General features: G+C 36.6%; 1 protein-coding gene across 11 annotated transcripts in view; it reads right to left on the bottom strand.

The window, feature by feature from the left end:
• The window catches only part of DMD (dystrophin), a 2,329,373-nt gene that overhangs the window by 404,767 nt on the left and 1,901,226 nt on the right, over positions 1-23,380 (bottom strand). The gene's annotated exons all lie outside the window — the stretch shown is intronic.

The raw sequence follows: 23,380 nt of genomic DNA, 5'->3' as shown, positions 1-23,380 counted from the left end.
TATGCAACTGACAGTTTGTATTAAGCAGCCAACTTTCCTTATCATTTTGTCATTATAAGCCAGAGACATTATAAATTCATTTTATATGTGTTTCCCTCCTTGTTTCTAGCTGAGCAGCTGCTGCCAAAAGAACATTCTTCAGAGAGCTGCCGGGGACCAGAATTCCTTTCTGCCTACACAATGAATGGAGGCTTTGTATATTATCTGACTTGCTCTTAGACATTTGTATGCTTGTGTTCAACAAGTTTAAAAATTCATTCTGAAACGACGAACAATCAAATGGATCTCTGTAACTAGAAGAATTACCCTTCCCCCATCCCCTTTTCAAAAATGGAATTGAATCACCCTTCTAAAGAATGGGAAAAGGTGGCAATAATACTCCGAAGAACTAGGTCAGGTTTTTAGTAATGGTCTTTAGTCCTAGAGTTGTGAATGTTGTAGACGTGAGGTGGAAGGGCAATGAATATCTTCTGTCACTATTTCTGGCAGCCAAGGCATCATTGATTGACTCTTTTAGAAATGCTATCCCATTCTCTTTGGTTTGAAGACAGAAGGGAGATATGGAATGGACTCTATCAGAGAATTTAAGAAAGGAAAGAACAGTATAAATGAAATAGTGTCTGTCTCCATCCCATCAAATACATGTTTGCTCTAAAATCCGATGAGCTAATTCCGATACTCGTAGCTAGGGTAAAACAAAGTGAGTTCTGCTATTAGAGCACCCTCCTGATGATTCAGTCACTTCATTTAAACAAAGGTGAATTTAAAACAAAACAAAAAACAAAGGAGGATTAGAATTTGCTTTATTCTATCTTACAAAAAAAAAGCAACAAAAAGATATCACCACCGCAACCAAAAAAGTTCAAGAAACAGTGGAATGAGGATCTGATAATTTAATTCAAAACTCCTCAAGGAATTAAAAACCAGTGATCAGCAAATTACAGCTCATGAGCCATGTCTAGCCTGCCACCTATTTTTACATTATTCTTGGATTAGGAATCACACAAACCCCTGGATTAGAACCATGTTTTCTAAATACCTCAACTTTACTTAGCAGAGAACACTGGTGATTTTTATAATGTCTTGATTTTATTCTGCTTAATGCCTATTTCTTAGGAGCTACTTAATACTTCATAAATTATGGATATATTTTAGGGATCCCTCCTTTAAAGATCTATTCCCATGCCTCATCATAGCGTGGAGATGAACTTCACTCTCCTAAGGTACAAATCTGGAAATTCTCTAAGTGTGACCTAGAGACAGATGGTTGGCTAACCTAAATTCAGAAAGGCTTATCACTAGAACATTGTATACCAGGTAAACTATTGCTTGATCATATTGATTCATTAAATTATCCACACAGATATGAAGTGGATCCCCATATATTGAGGAAATCACAAAACACTTAAGTATAAATTTCAGTGATAGAAATCAAAACTTTTGGATGACCTACCTTCACGAATTAGAATTAACTAACATGCATATGCAAATAATTGTGTTTTTTGTATTTCATAAGCATTTATAAATTCTATGCTTTACATTTCCCAGTAGGGTCCAATCCTTAAATAAAAAATATAAAGTCTCTTTATATAAGCTAAAAATAGATTAAGTCTTCTTAATAGAATTATAACAAAAAGATCAATTCACAAATTTGCTACTTGTACTTCCCTAAAGATATATACATACACAAATCATTCATTCTTCCATTTAATATATGTATCATGTTTCATTTGTTCATTTTTCCATTACATATTTGTGGGTGTACATATGTAGGTATACACACATATACATATTTCATTTATTCTTCCAGTTACTAGACTTTTATTAAGCTCCTGTGATGTTACAGTTCCTGGAGATATACAAAGTAAAAAAATGAAACAATGCTTGTCTTTGCAGTAGCTTATAATATATTGGGGAGGGAAAACAATATGTACACAGAAAAGTAAAGACAAAATACATTCAAGATAGATATTAAGTAATTTTCGGGGGGAGGGAGACACCAGCAGATAAAGGGATCAGCCTAGACTTCCTATAGGAAGTGGCATTTGAACAGGGTTTTGAAGGAAGCTAGTCACTGTACACTGTGGAAAGCTAGAATAGAGTGGATTCTAGGCATGAGGGATAGGAGATGGAATGACATCTACAGGGAGGATAGAAAAAAGGATGATTTGAATGGAACCCAAAGTATATGATGGATCATAATGTATAATAGACCTGGAAAATTAGGTCAGAGACAGAAGGTGAAAGGCTTTAAATGCCAACTAGAAGAGTTAGTGGAGCTTCTTGAGTAGGGGAGTGATTTTGCCAGATTTGTGCTTCAAATATCAGTCTGGGGAAGTGAGCATCTTCATGGAAATTAATTGGAAAGGTATTAAAATAGTCTAGGCAAGAGATGTTAAGATACTGAATGAGGCTCAGGGAAGGGAGAGGGAAGAGGGTACATGTAAGAAATGTTGCAGAGGATGAGCTGGCAAGATTTGGCAACTGATTAGATGATAAGGTTGAGAAATAGTTGGAGATGACTCTGGGATGGCAAATCCATGTGACTAGAAGATTGGTGATGCAGTCAAAAAGATATGAATGTTTAGAATATTAGAGGATTCGGGAGAATAGGTAAAGATTTCATTTTGCACATAATGAATTGGAGATGCTTATGAAGCATCCCATTAGACATGTCCAAAAGACAGTTCAGTATTCCTAATCTGTGACTTCCCTGAACATGAAATGAAGGCATATTTAACAAGATGAAAAGCGTGAGAAAAGGGACCCTAACACCTATCATTAAAGGCCAGATTCTCTGAGAATCAAATCTAGTCCTACTATGTGCCTGTGTCCAGGGCAGAGGGATTCCTTACAGACAAGAAATAGACTGAGAAGCTCAGCCACTGTAGACCTGGCTTTGTTGCTATTTAGTTGTTTTCAATCATGTCCAACTCTTTGTGACCCCATTCTTGGGGTTTTCTTGATAAAGATACTGGAGTGGTTTGTCATTTCCTTCTCCAGCTCATTTTACAAATGAAAAAACTGAGGGAAACAGGGTTAAGTGACTTGCCCAGGGTGACACAGCTAGTAAGGTCTCAAGGCAGATTTGAATTCAGGAAGACAAGACTTCCTGACTCTAGGCTCAGTGCTCTATCCATCATGCCAACTGGCCGCCTAGTTAGACTTCTTCAATATTATACAGTAACAATATGGGAAATAGAAAAAAGGGATGGTGTGTCTCCTATCTTGGGGACTATGTCAACTTCTTGAGGAGATAAGATACCCAGAACAATTGTAGATAGCCTATGATCACGTGTTAAGTTGTAAGTACAAACTATAAGTGTAATAACATGAATTAGCAGGAGAGATTCACATTGACTTTGGGAAAGTTTTCACAGAGATTATCGTTCTTGCATAGGATTTTAAAGGCTGGTTGGAATTTGAATAGGTCGAGAGAAAAGAAAGCACAGATTAAGAAAGATGCAACGGGGGGAAGCAGACTACTAATTTGAGTAAAGGGAGGGTTACCCACTAAGATGAAGGCATTCCTATCCCAACACAAGTGCTACTATATATAGATTTTCCTTTTTTTGAAAAGCCATTTGTAAATGGGGCATCCAAGAAAATTAATAAGAACACAAATAAAGGGTTGAGCAGAATTTATAATAGAGTTATGTATTAAATAGAATTATGTACATTGTCTATGGATAATGAGTCAACTAGTGAAGAATAAAAGAGAGAAATTATGGAAGGAGGAAAAAAAAGGTAATCAGGGGGACAAAGAGGTAAGCCAAATACTCAATACTTTTCATCTATATTTAAATAATTGTTAGTAACACTGTTATCAACATCACTTCTCTGACCTTGCCCCTACCTTCCTTTCTATAACTATGTAATGTGCACATATAAAAATATACATTATATATATATATATACATTTATATATGTATATACACATATATACATACCAGCAAATGTTTCTTTTTTGGAAATTCATTTATTTGGCAACTTTATACATAATGACAATATCTAAGTCATATAAACAGCCAAAATACATGAAACAAAGGCAAAATACTAAAATATCTATGCTTTAGGCATAAAGGTCAGTACTCTCTCAATTAGAATCTATTCACATTTACTATAGAAGCAATTCCAACAAACATATATAATATGAATTCTAATCAGGGAGATGACCCTGGGTTCATAATTATGCTGGTGAAGTAAACAGTCAAATGAACAGTCTCTTTTCGAAATTTATTTTATCCATATTCTGATATCTCATCAGTTAGAACAAGGGGCTCTCTGCTTATCATTTATGCTCATTAAAAACAGACATTTGTCAAATGCCAATAATGTATCCATGACTGCTCTAGATATCCATAAAGAACACAGAAACAGTAGATGAAACATGACACCTGCCATGAGGGGACCTAGATGTCATCTAGTCTAACTCTTTCACTTGTCAGCTGAGGAAACTAGGATCCAGGTGGGGGATGTCTGAAGATCCCTAGGAGAGGAACTGAGATTCAAACCTTTGTCCTCTGACTCCAGATTTAACACTCTTTCTTTTATTATACCATAGCTAGTCTCTTTCAGGAGACCAGATAGGAAATCACTAACGTATACACAGATCCTGAGCAAAGACAAAGTAGAGGGATTAAAAAGGAATTCATCAAAAGCATAAAACAGTGGTATTCTGATCTAGATCTTGAAACAAAATTCATTAATGGTCTGGACTAGAAGGCAAGATGACGTTTTATTTTGTTTATTTTTATTTTATGAAAACAAAGCCATTCATTCCTTTTTTTTTTTGTAAATTTTTTATTCATTTTAAACAAATACAAAATGAGAAAAGAAAAAAAGAACATTTCCATGTACACAGCAGAACATAAGAGAGGATTTAATATAAAACAATAAGCTTCAGTTTCCAGAAAACCATTCTTTTCAAAGCTACCTGGCTGTTTTTTGTGTACTTGTAGGTTTTCTTTTTTTCTCTGTTGTATGCTTTTTACTTCACTTTTTCCTCTCCTTCCCCTGATGAGTATCTTCCTTCATAGATCCAAATCTTTCCAGGTTTTTCCTTATCAATCATCTCATTTCCTACACCACAACAGTATTCCAACACAAGCAATCCTGTCTGAGAGATTGTCTATGAAAGATTTTCCCCCTATTTTCTCTATTCCTTCTATTCTTGACGACATTGCTTTTTATTTATACGGGAATATTTTAATTTACAATAATTGAAATTATCCACTTTACACTTCAGCAATGATCTTACCTCATAATATAGTTTAAGGTCTGATCTTACTGAATCTTCTTCCTTAACATTATTTATCCTGGTTTCTTTGGAATTCATGACCTTTTGTTCTTCCAAATGAACTTTGTTATTATTTCTTCTAACTTAATAAGATAATTTTAATAATTTAATTGTGTTAGCATTGAATAAATAGATTAACTAGGTAAAAATTGTCATTATTATATTGGCTTTATCTACCCATGAACAATAACTATCAGTCCAATTATTTAAGTCCGACTTGATTTGTATGAAAAGTTGTTTTATGTTTATGTTCTTTTAATTCCCGCATCTGTTTTGCCAGACAAGATGATATCTTAGAAAAAAGAAGGGAGAACAGAGAAGCAGATATGGAGAAAGTAAGGAGAATTTATAAGCAAGAGCTGCTGATTGATTCGGGTTTAGGAGAGTAGTGAAATTAGAGATGATATGTTCTTGTAATGATAAACCACAGACAGTGGATGGATGACCTTCAATGAAAGATTTAAGAATATATATTTGATCCAAAAACATTACGTGTCCCAGAGAAAATGATAATAATAAAAATAAAACAGTGCTTGAAAGAATCTAACCTTGTAGAACTATGATTCAAGACTTTGAAAGGTAGTCTTGAAAATTAATTGGTTCTTACTTGACGTGATTTTTTTTTTTTTACTTACCACAAGTAAGAACTGAAAACCCTCAAAGTTTTAACTCCTGTGGGATGTAGCCCCACATGTTAAAATCTTGACATCACATTTCCCTTCATACTTTGAGGTCCTCTGCTGCCATCTTGAGTGGGAATGTGGGCTCCAGAAAAGTCCAGTGAAGCTGGACAGGGTTGAGGGTTGGAAACTGACTGGGGATGGGGGACATGTGCTGCTCACTTCCCCTACCCTTATCCCCTTTCATGTAACTGCTTCCAGAGGAAAAGCTGTGAGAAGGGATGTGATGCCCTAGAGATCTCATTCTTTTGGGGAATCACATGGTCATATCATCCCCAAAGGGCTCAGAGGTTACAAGATTCTTTTATCTTTGGCCAACACCTCTGGGTGATATGAACAATTCCTCTTTTCTTTTCCACCTTGGATGTGGTTCCTAGGGGCCCTTTGGGGAGCTCTCTACCTAGAAGGAAACATTCAGTGCTGTTTATACAGATTATAAACCTTGAAATGTCCTCTTTCATTGGGCAATTCCTCATCTATGGGGATGCTTCAGCTTTCATGCAACCACTTGTCATCTTTGCAGGAAGAGTCTAGGATCCTGATTTCCCCTGCCACTCCAATTTCAGCTGTCACTACCTCTTCTACTCAGACTTCCCTTTCTTTGGAGGAGAACAGAGGGAGCGAATGTCACTCAGTTGTTTTTGAATCAGGTGGAAAAATTCTCTCGTATCTAAAAGTCATATCTCTAAAAGTTTTGAATGTTTCTGACTGGTTTTTGAAATTGGATGAGCTATATCTGGACATTTAAAGACAGACATTACTATTTGCAAAGAAATACATGTTTGCCTATGAGCTACATGTATATCAATCAACTACACTCTGTGAAAATTAAACATTTTGAAGACATCCATCTATCTATCTCTTGATCTATTTTTTCTTTGTGATGTAGACTTTTTCTATAGTCATTATAGTTAAAGATTGTGTATTGGAAATAAGCAATTAGTTGATGAAGCCTAATCTTATCCCATAAACAATATGTAAAAAGGCAAGAACATATAGCAGTGTAATATTTTTTTTGATAAATCGTCAGTCATATCTTTTCCTTTGACTTACTTTAATTGTCAAAATTATAAATAAAGGAAAGGGAAGAGTCAAAACAAAACTAACACTAACCCTGAAAAGCAACAAGTATTTAGAATAATTGGAGGCATAAAGCAGAGGTGTCAAACGTGTCCTCCAACAGTCCCTAGTGAAGCAGATTAAAATGTAAATGGGAAATATTTAATGAAATAATTAAAAATACAATTGAAACAAGGCATTATATTTTAACATTAAGTCAATATGCAGCCTGCAAGGATTCTCATATATGGATTAGGGGTCCCTGTTTCTTTTTCAGTTTGACACCTCTATCATAAGATATACGGTCCATTTATCATTTAGTGGAAGGGGAAAACCATCGTCTTCTAATCAGGGATAACATTTACTTTATAAAACCTGTAATGAATGTTTGTATTTCATTTACTTTCTCTGCAAGGAAGTTTTGAAAGGTACTTTACAAGTAGATGAGGGATATTAACTGCATATGAACAGTCAAAAGAGCATAGCAATAGTGACCTTAAATAAGTATCTAGGTTTTTTACAAAATGTGTCTAAAAAAGACCCAAAGATCATAAATGTGACTGGTTAGCTAGATGAATGCTGAAGGAGTTGGGTTTGATCTCCCAGTAATCTTTGGTGGGTTAACTGTTCTCTAGTACCAGATTTAGCTAATTACTTCTTCTTGGGGAACTTAATAGTGTTTCCATGCTTAGAGAGTTAGCAATTGACTTCCATCATGGGAAAGAGTAGCTAATGGAGGGGTTATACCACTTTTTGCCAATGTTCTGAATGGTACCAATAAGAAATTAAACTATTATCAATGCCAAAAGTTCAAACCAGCCATTTTTTCTTTCAAATTACAGCAGAGGAGTTTCTAGTTCTGCTATTTATTAAGAAAACATTTCAAAACATGGAAGGAAAGGAAAGAGGAGAAAAAGGCAAAAGTTAGCTTACTAACTAAGCATGGCCAACCTTAGAAATGCACCAAAGGTGATATTTGACACTGAATTGATATTGAGAGATTGAGCCTGTGACTAGAACAGAATTATAGAATTATAATTATAGAATTATCAATAGCTTTATTTATTTATTTTTGGGGTGCTTTATCACCTTTCATATAAGCATGCATTTCCTGCCTATAAGCTCCTTCTCTCTTTCCAGGTACTATGAGGTAAGAAAGCCTTTATCATCTCTCCTAACCATTCATTTCATTTGGTTGCTAGAAGCCCAAGCAATGCCCTGTGGTCCATATCTCTGCCAATGGGCTCGGTCAGGGTGTCTCTTTCTGATTTGATCCAAGTCCTACATGCAGCCATGACTTCCTCCGTTAACTTGCCTGGCTAGGGAGTGAATACATTAAAATCTTGCATACCAGGAAACAAGAGGTACAGTGGAAAAGCATAAGGACTGGACCTGAAATGTTGTCTCTGATACCATCTGTTCAACCCTGAACTAATTCTTAAACCTTTCCAAGCTTTCACATCTGCAAGATGGAGGAGTTGGATTGGATGGCTTCCATCTATAGATATATGATCCTACTATCTTAGAAATTAGATTCTTCTCTCCCTGAAAGATTGCTAGTCTGGGCATCAGAAAAACAACCTGATTGCCTAAAGAACAGAGAAGAACATTTCTGCAACAGAAATATTTTATGCATCCGTCTACAGGTGCTGCTTCTCTTCCAAATGATCTTCCTGACGTTCGGTTATGATTATGTCACTGCTCCACTAGATAAACTCTGGTGGCTCCCTATTGCTGACAGGATCAAGTACAAAATACTCTGGTTTTTAAGGCCCTTTATATGTTGGCCAGTTCCAGCTTTCCATCCTTCTTAAACTTTACTTATTCTCAAATATTCTGTGATCCAGTGATACTGCCCTCCTTGCTGCTCCTGGGACAAAGCACCCCATTTCTCAATTCTAAGCATTTTCACTGGCTGTTCCCTAAGCCTGGCATACTCTCTCATCTATCTACTACCTCCCAGCTTCTCTGGACTTATTTAGGTCTCAGATAAAATCCCATCTTCTACAAGAGATCTTTCCTGATTCCCTTTAATTCTAGTAATTGTCCTCTGAGACAATCTCTAATTTATCCCCTCTCCCCCTCACCCCTACCTTCCTTCTTCTCCCTCTCTCTCATAAATCAGAGATAGTCTCGTAGTCTCACATATATAACTGTTACCAGAATAACTTATATGTACACACACACATACGTATGTTGTTATACTTATAATTCGCAGTAGTCCTTCCCTTTTACAATGTGAACTTCTTTGCCTTTACTTGTATCTCCAGCACTTAGCACAGTACCTGGCACACAATAGGCACTTAAATGATTGCTGACTGACTATGCATCCCAGACAGAGTTTTATTTTTTAGATGGAAGGCAATAAATAGACAGTCCTGGCACTCTCACAAATCAATGTTTCTCATTACATTAATACACAAAAGCATAATTCTCTCAGTTTTCCATTGTCATTAGTTATTGAGTTCACAATTCAACAAACACTTACTGCTTAATAGGTAACGGATATTGTTCCAGGTGAGAGAGATACAAAGACAAAATTTGTATCTTTCTGTTTGTTTCCTTCCCTCAAGGAGCTTACATTCTCCTGAGGGTAAATAATATATACTCACATAAGTGAGTACAAAATATCTACAAATAAAAAGCAGTACTAAATAAACATCCCAGGGAGCAAAATGAATGGACATCTGACTGCCTGGAGACTTGCTTTTAAAAAGAAAACTTTTGGAGGCAGCAGAAAGCAAAAGTAATTCCGGAATCCCTGTCTCACCGCCTGGAATAATGAAAATTTTGCCATAGATGAAGGGGTTGATTAAGAGTGATGTTCAGTTACAGACTTCAAATAGGTTACACCATGCAAAGAAATGAAACAATTCCCATAGCACAGAAACGAGCAATTCTAGGCTGCTGTTATTCCTGAGCATCCTCCCTATATGCCTTCTGTAACTTATTGGTATATATACTTTTAAATGATTCTGAGAAGAAAGTGGAGGTGCTCTTTATTTTATTAAAAGCATGGCATCTCTCATTTCAGGAACCGAAGACATGCCCTTTTATGTAGGTGCTGATGCAGGGGACATGAGGTAAATGTTCTATCATTCATTCTGGCAACTATAAATTCAAATGATGGTCCTAAGGCTTGGGAGAAAAAAGCCTGCTGAGCTGGAAAACAGAACTATTCCTTCAGCTGACAGAAGAAACAGTGTGCTACAGGCAAAAATGTCTCATCATAATGTCCAAAAAATATACCTCTGAGTCAATGCTGATTTTCTGTTACTGCTGGACTATTTTGCTTAAAGCCTAGCAAACTCTACGTGATGATAACATTTTTTAGCTGCCGATTCATCTCCTGTTCTGCAATTCTCTTAGCAAACTTTTATTGGGTCTCATCATAGGAACATTTACAGAGCAATTTCCATAATGATAAAATCTCTTCCAATGAGATTTAAAGTGTAATTAAAGGGCACATTTTATGCATTAAAGGCATTATTGTGAAACGGCCATACATCATCATGCTGCCAAGCCCCCTTTCTGCTAGCCTATGGCATGACCCCAATTTTACTCCTGTGAGATGACATCTCTCAGTTTCATGATAATGACTTGATTATGAAAAAAAATAAAGGAAGACAAAAAGTCTGTCTATGGCAGAGATAAGCCCCTGAACACCACTTACACATCTGCAGGTTCTCCCTCCTTCCCTCACACTAGGCATCAGAGGATAAGAAACTTCTTAAGTGGAAAAGCTAACACTGACATCCTGACAGCTAAAAGCAGAAGGGATCAGTGTGCCCTGAACCACTGATCTTCCTAAATCCAAGAACCAGTTCTCATGATTTTAGGCACAATTACTAGCCCTAAATGTGCTCCCAGAAACAATAAAGGCTTATATGCCTGGAAACCTTCTCGGAGCCAGGGAGAACAAGAATGCATTCCCTGGGCTGTGGGGAGGTAACGAAAACATTCTTTGGCAATTCATCTTGACCCTAAGAGAAATACAAAGTGTTGAGCATTTAAAATTTCTAAAATGTCATACAAAGTGTCTTCGTGTCCTCCCCCATTCTCCTGTCCATAGTAGATTTGACCAAGCTAACTATATCGCATTTGATGTTGCTGTGCAGTTGTTTCTGTCATGTCTAATTCTTTGTGACCCCATTTGGAGTTTTCTTGGCAAAGATACTAGAGTGGTTTGCCATTTCCTTCTCTAGTTCATTTTATAGATGAGGAAACTGAGGCCAATAAGGTTAAGAGACTTGCCCAGGGTCACACAGCTAGCAAGCATCTAAAGTTGGATTTGAACTCAGGATGAAGAGTCTTCCTGACTCCTGGGCTGGCACTCTCCACTGTGACATCTAGCTGCTTAGTACCTTCATGTACTCTATCTTTAAAAAAAAAAATTAAAAAGATTACTCTCTGCTCTAGTCCCTGCTTTCCACTACCAATACCACTACTATTTCTCAGAAAGAACCTCCTTACTCTCTTTATCTGCATTCCCTCAAGGCTCAACTTAATTCAAAACTTAGCTCTTAGGAGCTGATGTCACCATGTCCATCAAGATTTCCCTTGCTCCTGGTCTGTTTCCCTCTATCTTGTCCCACCAAGATTCTCATAGCATTTTCCTAGATCTGTGCTACTATCAACCGATAAAGTATTTATTAAGCCTTTTCTATGTTCCAAGCACCGTGCTTTACATTTATTATATTTTCTCTTTTGGGACATAGTTGTGCATGTTGTGTCCCATTAGATTGTAAGTTCTTTGACAACAGGGCCTTTATCTCCTCGTTATGTGCATTACACATAGTAGGTATTAATAAATGTTAATTGAATTAAACTCTACTGAGTTGAATTAAGCATGACAAGCATGTCTACCTATATTGCTCTCTTGACACACTATACATACATAATCGTAGAAACAGCATATAAAAATCTTTCAGGAGTTTATAATTACAAAATATCTTTTAGATTTTCTAACATTTAAATGTATGAAGTTAAAATTTAATAACAATCTTGGTACTTCTAATTTCCTGTCAAAGATAATTTATCACCAAACAGCTACTCTACTTTTCAACTTAGCAATATTTTATACAAATGCAAACTTAAACACACACACACATATATATAATGTGTATATATACATATGTATGTATACATGTGTGTGTCTATGTAAGAAAATACAAGGGAGAGTGACCTATATTTTCAAAGAGAAAATGAATGCACAGAAAATTATGGTCTCATAATGTATCTGCTTGAAATAAAATTACTTTAGATATGTCCTTTATTCTGAGATAGCCATAGGACCTGATTTGTGTATTTCTAGACAGCTTCAGACTTCAAGCATTCAGGTTAATTTACAAAGTTAACCTGAGCTTCAGATGGCAGCATGCTTCCTGCACAGATATTTACTTTTTCTAATCCCAAATACTCCAGGGAAAGTCCAATTCCACTGTAACTGCATACTCTCTTAGCCAAGCAACCACCCTCAATTTCTGGGCAGTATCTTCGGCCAAATAAATCTCCCTCACTCCTAACCTGGGAGAGGTAAGGACTGCAGACAAAGATGCATCATTCTCAGCAGGATCTTTCTTTTCCATTTGATTATTCAGTCAAGGTTCCAATGTCTATTTTCTTTGCCATGCAAAGTCCTGCAGGATAATTTGGGGAACAGCTATCTCTATTACTTCGACTAACATCCCACTGCTTCCAATTAGAGCTGATTTTCTCTTACAATAAGTAGCCACAAAGGCTGAACTACCCAACTGCTTCAAATGCTATTGAGAAAATCCCAGGGAAAATGGGAAAAGTTTCCCTCTTAGCAAAGTAATATCATGCTCTCATGGTCTCTTTTCATCAGATTTGACTGCCCAGATCTTTTTGCTAGAGTGCAGGATGAAATGTAATAGAATGGAGGAGTTGGAAGAGACTTGAGAGACTTTCTAGATTAATCCTGTGGTTGGACATTCAAAGGAAATATAGGTTGAGAGAAAGGAAGTGACTTGCCCCAGGTCATATATCCAGTTGTGAAATGTCAAAACTGAGATTCAAACGTAGACCTTCTGTCTTGTCAAATTCTCCACCCACTTTGTACACCACTTCTCATTCTCCCAAGTCAATTAGCATGACAGTCATTTCTTTGATTTTCCCTTTGAACAAGTATAGGAGACCCAAATGGAAGTGTTGGGTTTTAGGGTTTGTTTTTAAGCTGGTGATTTGGAATGGGGCATGCACTTCCCCATAGAAAAATATGTTACAAAGAGCAGTAGTGTAGCACAATGGATAGAGGGCCAGATTTAGAGACAGGAAGGGATGATATCTACTAGATGTACAAATAAAGCAATTTTAATTTCTTAGGATCTCGGTCAACTTTCTAAGACTGTCATTTACAGTTCAGGTGCTGATTACATTCATCAGGTGAGAGAGTTTTCATTTGGAGAGTTCCTTGTATCAATGAAAATAGAGGTCCACATCAAAACATTTTTTTTTCAGAGAAATAGGAGATTTGTATGAATTCGTGCAGAATGAAGTCAAGAGAATAAAAATAATGACATTAAGTAAAACTGATGTGGAGTACGTGTAATGACCAGCCTTAGCCCCCGAGAATGAAAGAGTCGCAGGATCATAGATTTAGATACTTCTATACTTTAGTAAGCTGAGGCTGGAGAGCCTAAGGTCACAAAAGAGATGAGGAAGCACTTCCCTCCTTGCAGTAGAAAAATGGAGGGGGCCAGCTAAGGATAGTTATCTACATCATGAGGCACTGTCACCACATTACCTTTGTTCAGTGATATTTGGTCGTTTGGTTGTGTGTGACTCTTCGTGACCCTGTGGACCATAGCAAGCTAAAGTTTTTGGCAAAGCTACTGGAGTGGTTTGCTATTTCCTTCTCTGTGAATTAAGGGAAACAGAGGTTAAGTGACATACCCAGGGTCAGGCAGCTAGTATCTGAGGCTGAATTTAAACTCAGGTCTTCTTGACTCCAGACGCAGTGCTCTATCCACTGAGCACTTTAGCTGGGTTGCTCTAAATCCAACAGTGAGGCACTTTACTGAGGACTGGTGTATCCCATCAAGTGTTCCATATTCTATAGCTACCTATTTCACTCATCCATTCCCTCTTCCTTCATTGCAACTGCTGAAGGAGCAAGGGAAGAAAGCAATTTGACTGAATTAATTCACATTAACTCATGACAAATTGATAGATCTTTACTTGTAGACTTTACATCAGGAAGGGAATTCAAAGATCATCATGTTCAGCCCTTTGATTCCATAGATGAAGAAGCAGAGACCCGGAGGAGGGCTTGTCACAAGCCATTAAGTAATAGAGGCAGGATCCAAATTGAGGTCCTCCGATTCCAAGAACATTTCCTCTGTACCATGCCAGACACTTATCCTAGTGGTATCTGGATTTAGAGAAGAATACACTTGCTGAGAAAAATGAATCTTCAAATGACCAAATTTCCCATAGTATTAACAGAGGAAAAATGAAAATATTTATAAAAAGGAAGAATGTTGAGGCCCTGAAGGGCAGCTCAGCCCTCCCTGCCTGGGAGTCTTCCTGAGGATTACTCTCCTATACCTTTTCAGGGACTTCCTTTTTGCCACCTCTGAATACAAAGATTCTCTACTACCTCCTCCTCCCCCCCTCCCTCCCCCAGTACCAGGGTGTGGGGGTGTGATTTCAAGCTGTTGAGGGAGAGAAGAGACTGTGGCTATCGGTACTTAGAGAGCCTTTGTAAACTAGTTATTTGTGAATCAAGGACTGCCTTAAAGGATGGCAAATTTTTTTATCACTGAAGAGGAAAGTAAAAAAAGAAAAAAATATAGTGAAAAGAGAGACATACATTAAAAATTTAATACCACTGTCCTTGTAGAAAAAAATGTCCCTATTATTTCTTTCACATGTCATTCTTGTTCTGTATGGTTCATATCTCCCTGGCAATCTTGTTCTATAAATTTGGTTATCATTTCTTCCCTGACAACATGTTTGATGGCTAAAGAAAAAATATTTGACACATGAGTTTCATAAAATGATGTTCTAATTAATTAAAACATGATAAATTGCTATTACGGTTTTAAAGAAATATAAGCATAGAAGTGATGACTACATGAAAGTTTATTTCTTATAGGCATTATAAGACATTACCAGAGCAAAAAAAATGCTGACAAAGGACATTACTTTTTGATTTCAGAACCGAGTAGAATTCTGTGAGGTGAGCTTCATTCCTCAACCTTTTTAATCCTCAGGCGTCATTCAAGCATATGGAACAGACAGATTCCAACACCAGTAGCCATGGTAAACCCAGAAAGGTGACATTTCCATTTCTGGGTCTAGAAAACCACAATTTAGTGGTTAATAAAAGGACTGTGTCTCTGTGGTCAGTCTCTTGAAGGTACCACCAAAAAAGGGACAAAGCAGATCTCCAAAATTTTAATAACTAATCTTTGTTTTAAGAAGAGATATGAAAAGGCACCTTTGTCCATTTCTTTGCAGATATGGCCTGGGGAGTACTGTATATGATGGCTGAATTTTTCCACATATCATACAGTTTTCCTGCACTTGTTTTATTTACTTTTTTCTTTCTTAAAGTGAAGAGCGTTCTGGGAAGGAGAAGGGGAAGAGATACAATGGAAAGTACAGGTGATGTATAAACAAAACATTAATAAAATTTATTTTTAAAAAATAGATATTAGGTTTGAGGTGCCAGGAGAAAGCAGCTATGTAAGTTTCTCTCTAAGATTCACTGAACACAATCAAATCCAGCCATTCAAAGAAATGCGACTGTACTTAAAATGTACAGTACCTTTCGCATCACAGCCTTGCTCATCATCCTAACTCCTGCCTTACGGGAATCTTTAAACTTGGTCTAGAAAGTGATTCCCCATCCCATAGACTTGCCTGTTAATCCCCATCCATACTCCCCTTTCTCTCTATGAAGAAAATTTCCGATCATAATGCAAATCTATGGTATTTATATGGCACATTAAGATTGCAAAGCACTCTATCAACATTTTCTATCTAATTCAATCCTCGCTAAAACACTGTGAGGTAGCTCACAATGGATATTAGTTCCACTGAACAAGTGGGGAAAGTGAGGCATAGAGAGTTTAAGTGTTTCATTTATGGTTTTAGCCAGTCAGTGCCAGAGGTAAAATTGGGACTCAAAGCTTACTGATTCATAATTTAGCATTCTTTTCACTATGCCATGCTGCTTTATTAATGCCATGAAACATCCAATTTTCTCCATGTACTGGCATACCATTACCATGAGTACTCCACTAGAAGTCACAGGATCATAATATTTGAGATCTGGTAAGGATCACAGAAGAGCTAGAAACTATCTCATCTTAAGGATGAAAAAATTGAGACCCTAAGAGGTTAAAGTAAATGGGACTCCAGATATCATTCATCTAGTCCAACACCCAGTTTTCATCATTGAGGAAATGAAGTAAATTCCTCAAGCTGTCAAAAGGCAGAGCTGTGATTTTAATGCTGGTCTTTTGACTCCACATTTGAGTCATGACTCTGCTCCTATATACTGGTCAATTAATTAACAAGAATTAATAAGTGATGCAATGGATAGAATGCTAGACCTGGAGTCAGGAAAACCTGAGTTCAAATCTGGCCTCAGACACTTACTAGCTGTGTGACCCTGGCAAGTCACTTAACCCTGTTTGCCTCAGTTTCCTCATTTGGAAAATGAATTGGAGAAGGAAATGGAAAACCACTCTAGTATCTGTGTCAAAGAAAACCCCAAAAGGGTTCATGAAAAGTCAGACATGACTGAAAATAACTAAAAACAACGGTTTCTAACTGGCTACTATGTGCCAGGTATCATACTAGGCAGTAGAGATACAAGACAAAGTGAACTATTACCTGACCTCAGAGAGCTTTGTTCTTTCAGAAAAAACCAGCATGATCATATATAAAAACAAAATATATAAAAATATATGCAATGAAATTTTGGGGGCCAAGACACTGACATCTCCTTAATCAGGAAAGGCCCCATATAGGAGGTAGGATTTGAAGTAGGTTTTGAAGAATACCAGAGAATCTAAACCTCAGGTCAGGAGGTATTGCGTTCCAGAAATTGGGAGTGAGACTGCAAAAAGTGCCAGAGCCAGGGATGGGATATTACATGGGAGAAAGTTAGAAGATGAATTTGATTGGAATGAAGAGTGTGTGAAAGGGAACAGTGTATATAGTACTGGGAAGGTATTTTGGAGGTAGGTGTGGAGAACTTTAAATGCCGAAGACAGGAGTTTGTATCTGAAGCACTGGAATTGACTAACCAGGGGAGTGACATGGTCAGACCTGCATTTTAGGAATATCACTTTGGTGGCTGCATAGATGAACTGGGGAAGGAAGAGACTTGAGAAAGGGAAAATAGGAACTAGACCCTAGAAACCACCCTTAGCGAATTACCAAGTGGAAAGCAATATCCAGGAGAAAGTAGGAGAAAGAGAGGCATAATTTTCTTGCCTTGACAAGTCCTGGCCTCTCGCTCCCAACTTCATCATCTATCTGTTCCTTTAAGCCCCATTTTTCATGTCATAGGGATTTGTTTGCGTGAATGGTTTGAAGGTTGGTGTGAAAATGTTGTCATTCTTTTTGAATTTGGGGCTATTTCTCTAAGTTTTCTCATCATTGAAATCTAAATCCTAACTGGATGATTTGTCTTTTCCCACATAAGATTGAAAAATGGATCAATAAAACAGCAGACTGTCATTTTTCTTTACTCAGAATGCTACTGAGTTCTTTGCTAAATAAATGACATTTAATGGACAGAGTGCTGGGCCTCGAATCAGAAAGACTTATCTTTGTGAGTTCAAATTTGACCTCGGACACTCACTAACTGTGTGGCCCTGGACAAGTCACTTCACCGTGTTTGCTTTAGATTTCTTCATCTGTGAAATGAGCTGGAGAAGGAAACGGAAGACCTCGCCGATATCTTTGCCAAGAACACCCCAAAAGGGGTCATGGAGAGTTGGACGCAGTTGAAATGACTGAATAACAAAAGGCATTTAATAAAGGTTTGTGGAGTTGAACTGAACTTCTCATTTTCACATGTTAATAATTACACTAGTCTCCTACTTTGGGTCAAAATGACAAATTTAGAAAGTACACACACACACACACACACGCATATATATGTGTGTATACATATACATAATACATACATTATATATATACACGCATAATATATATATACACATGATATATATATACACCAATGTCTAGCAGCTTATAAAGTCAGGAAGGACTGAGAACAAATTCCATCTCTGACTTTTTAAACTTCTAAATTATATAGATAGGTTCCAACTGCATTGAGGGAATCCTTACTCTTAGAATAACCCACATTAATGAAATCATAGATTCTTGAGGAATGGATATATACATGTTTAGCATGATCATAGAAAATTAATAATAATGATAATAGAGCTAAGCACAGTAAACATTCAGGATGAACAATGTTGTCTGCAACAATGTTGCAAGGAATATATGAATATCCATATGGTCACAAATGATCTTTCACCTGGAACCGGTCAGTGGGAGCAATACAAAGTATCAAAATAAATGACAAACCTGAGTCTCCATCAATTACTGTAATCTACAAGAAACATATAGATCAATCTGAGCTAACATTTGAATGGAAATTAACTGTAAAAATATTCTTCCTCACCAGATAAGTCAGATCTTGCAAAACACAGAAGCCCAGCAATCACAAATTAACATTTTAAAAGAAGAAAATGGAAGAGATTGACAATTAGTAAGAAATTATCATTTCCCAATAAACAGTAGGCATAAAAGAATACATGTTCTTTAACAAATAATATCATGAATGCTTAAGAAATTATTTATTATTATTAGATATTATTAGATGCTACTTTTTTTTTTTCATTTACTTAGCAACTCATTCTAAACCTACCTATCAATCAGTGTTCCTTCCTTTTTCAAATCTGGGTCTTTGGGGAAGAAAACCAGAAGTATGTTTTCCCATAAAGTAAAAGCAAAGTGCTGTTTTGGCTTTTATGGGGGATTTGGAGCATTCATTTAAAAAATGAAAAGTGATTTATGACATTTCAAAATGAGTGCTTAGGAGCCTCTAACTTAATCTCTTAACCCAGCTTCCTCTGGCCATTTTTCCATCCCTGAGCATAGCAAAAAGAGACACTCTTGATTAGCCAAGAGACACTGCTGAATATCCACTCTCGTATATTAAACTCAGTTTTGAAATTACAAAGTAGCTGAAGTACTGTTCTTTTAGATGAACTATGTCCTCGGTTTTATATTTCAAAAAGTGAAATGAAATTTTGCCATTTTTACATTTTATAATAAATGACATTTTCATTAAGAAAATATACCTAGAAGTTGTTCTTCGACAGCTCTATACCAATCCCATATTAGGGGTCAATGACAACTTTTTCACTTGTTGGAAAAGAAAGAAATATGTGAAATGGATTTTGTCATTATGAACTAGATTAAAAATGAACATGTAGAAAACTCACATATATGAAGACATCAGGGCTGGAAAAATATTTCTGGCCAGAGAGAGGAAGCAAAAAGCACTTTTCTGATACACAAAGTGATTAAGAAACTTTGTACTGTCTGTGATAGGGAAGAGATAGGGCTAGATGTCATCAGCTCTGACAATATCTCAGATTTCTTGAAAGCTATCACCAAACCGTTTTCTAGTTCTCACCTCCTTCAGATGTCTTGTTGAACGTAAAGTAGGAAAATGAATAAAAAATGTTCTTTGGGAGACTGTCAAAGTATGTGTCACAGGTATGGGTAGAAGCAAAGGGTGGACAGTTAGCAAGGATAGATTCTATATGTCTGGGCAAAAGGATCTGGTTTGACCATAGATAAGTAGGAGAAGGGAATATTTATTTACATAGTGCCATGCACTATGCTGAAAAGCTTTTTTAAAATGTTATGTGACCTTCATAGCAACCCTGAGAGATAGGTGCTATTGTTAATTCACATTTTATAGCTAAGGAAACTGAGGCAAACAGAGGTTACGTGATTTACCTGGGCCACCCAACTATCTCAGGTTAGATTTGAACTCATAAATTCCTTACTCTAGGTCCAGTGCTCTATCCACTGTGCCATCAGTTGCATCCATATAATAAATTTAGTCTAGAACAGAAACAATTTAATCAGAGTTTAATTACACATAATAGGTTTAATCAAACGCATAACAGAGGTGGAGAAACAAGGGCTTTGTCTTGAGGTGACAAATAGGGGAGACAAGGAAAACACTCTTTGCATGTCTTGTGTAGAGTGAAAACAGCAGAGCTTAGCACCTGTCTGTCAAAGAAAATTAGTCAAATGAGGGACAACCAGATGGTCTGTTTCTTTCGCCTAGGTGAACCTCTTTCCTTCTTTCCTCCCCTACCTTGATTTGAGAGCACATTTCATACAATTTTGCCCTGGGTACAATTTCTGCTACCCTGGAGACAAATACTGCTATTTCTAATTCTAGGTCTAAAAGTCAAGAGGCTGAATTTCAAAGAAAAGGGTGAAACTAGACAAATCAGGTTGGTTCCCCAAGATGTCTAAGGTCTTTTCTACATCTAATCTTATGTTTTGGTGAGACCTAACTAGGCTAAAGGCAGAATTTAGATTTGTCATTTATTGCACTGTCATATGGGAACCAAAGGTCTAGGTAGTCAGTAACACGAGTTCAGGAGGTCAGTAAGCAACATGGCAGAAGTTAGCAAAAGATACTAAAGGGTTTATGCTCCTAAGATAGAGGCTTCTTACTCTTTGCCTTTACTAGAATGTAGACACTTTGATTTTTTACTTTTATATCCTCATTACGTAGACTATCCTGAAGTTAGCTTACGCTGGCTAATGAGAGATGATTGTTAAATTTTCTTTCAGTGTGAGCATTTATACGTCAGAAATTGACAAGCGCTACAATTCAGGACTTGATTTATTGTTTAGACTTAAAAAAAGTGATGGAGAAAATGTTAATAATGAAGATTACATTTAAAAACATGTTGGGCATTCTTTTGTTTTTCAGAGAGCTGGTAATTAAACATTTACCAGCAAACCATTGCATAGGAGGCACTTACTACAAAACTATAGCCTCTCCTATATTCCCTGCTGGGTGTACTTAAGCAAAGTTTCATAGATATATGCTGGCATCTGGAGAAAGACAGAATGTTCCAAGTTGAGCTTCCTCTTAATTTAAGGAAGGAACTACCCTAGGAGGTTCTTGTGGTATGATACCAAAGTGGAATCAAATCAAGACAACATTGTAAATCTTCAAGTCAGTAGTAGATACAACATTTGATTATGCCATTTGGACTTTTTAAAGGTGTCATTTATCTTTCTGAGGAACTTATCGGTGTTATGTTCTTTCAATTCATGATCCCACTTGGGGTTTTCTAGGTAAAGATACCGCAGGGCATTGACTTTCCTTCTCCAAATAATTTTACAGATGAAGAAAACAGAGGCAAACAGGCAAACAGAGTTGAATGACTTGCCCAGGGTCACACAAGTAGTAGTGTCTGAGACCAGACTGGAACTCGGAAAGATGACTCTTTCTGACTGCAGACCTGGTGCTCTATCCACTGCACCACCTAGCAGTCTTCAGGGCCATTTAAGCAGAAAGATGAGACCAAAGGTCATAACATTCAGCCAATCCAACAGAATGCTTATGAGAACAAATTTCCATTGAATGGATCATGTGGATGACAGCAAGGAATTGATCAATTGCTCTATAGGGAACTGCAGAAAAAAGTGAAATCTACACATGCACGAATAGTTTAAAACTTCATAGTATCCATTTCAATCTTTTCTTTTTCCAGTCCAGTCTATGATTAATTGGCGAAAGAGAACAACTACTATGAAAACTCTCCCTAAAAACTGAGATTAGTAACTAAAAAAGCCCTTTCCTAGTGTCCCATCTCTAGTATGCACCAGTACCAGCCCCTAGGGTTCCCAACTCTCTATCTCATGCTGTTCTCTCTCAGGGATAAGTTAAAGATTTTCCTTTAATTCTTTCTACTGCTAACATAAATTGGCTAAAATTTTCCCTTCCCCTTTGCTTTTGTCCACTCTACTCACCACGTATGTTTCCATTAATGCTTGGGCTAACCCAGCTATTTTCTGAATGACAGATATTCCTATCATTTACTGATATTTATTTTACTGATATTTCCTTCACCATAATCACTGAAATTCTCATCATCTGCATTATAGTTCCTCATTTTGTTCATTCTCTTTAGAATAAGTCCTGAGCTTTTTGATCACTTGAAATTACAAAACATTTTTTCTTAAGGGGTTTATCTATGGGATAACACGTATTTCTTGTCATGAATTTTTAAAATATGCTTCAAAAAATAAATAACTAATATTTCCAAAAGCCTAATAGTTTCTTTGCAACAATTACCATTTCATTTTCTTTTTTAAATAAAAAAACCTATTCAAAATATTGAGAGTTTGGAAAGAATATGAGAAAACAGGAATTTTAAAAAAATTTTCTGACAAGATAATCAACTCCCAAATTTACCTCTCTGCGGTACAAAATTCGGAAGTATATTAGAACTGAACTTTGTTTTTCCACCCAAATCTTAAAAATCTGACGATTCATTCAAATATCTAATTAGGGAAGGATATTAACACTGAAGGAAGGTTACTTTTTCATATTAAAAATATCCACCTTCTAACCGGAATTAATTTATTCTTAGTCAAAAAGCATTTTCCTATCATGACGTGAACAGGAATTTGAAGTATACAATAGAGAAAAAGTTAAAATCTGGATAACAAACCTCACTGTATCAGGATTAATAGCTTTTAATTCATGGAGAGGCAGAAATCTATAATTTGATCTAAGTATCATCCTATGAAAAATGAAAACTAATTATAATGACATGCTATAATCATGCAAAAAAGAAACACAATGCATGAAACTGTGAGTTTGGCAATAATCATGCCAAATCCCCAGATACATGATTCCCCAAGTGCAGAAATGAGTAAATCATACAATGGATGGAGCAATAACTAGGAATTAAATCTTAAAAGTTTGCTGCAACAGAAGGTAATTAATATCTGTCTCGAGTAGGTTGGATTCTTAATGCATCAGAGGTGATTATATGGAGAAATGCTGAAAGTTGCCCTTATACGTTGTGTCACCAAAAATTCAGAAAAGGAGCTCCTAGAATATCTGTCCACATTTGACATTCAGAGTAGAAAGAAGGCATTCACTTACACATGCACTACTGATCTACTCAGAATGCTTCAGAAACTCTAAAAATGCTGGACAACCTGAGATACTTTTTTTGGAAACTAAAATTCATTGTTAGCTGATCACTTCACATCTGTAAGATTTTTTTTAAGT

The sequence above is a fragment of the Notamacropus eugenii genome, chromosome 5 (genome assembly GCF_028372415.1).
Source record: "Notamacropus eugenii isolate mMacEug1 chromosome 5, mMacEug1.pri_v2, whole genome shotgun sequence".
Lineage (NCBI taxonomy): Eukaryota > Metazoa > Chordata > Mammalia > Diprotodontia > Macropodidae > Notamacropus > Notamacropus eugenii.
Note: the sequence above shows the minus strand (reverse complement) of the source record. Positions and strands in the feature narration are given on the sequence as shown.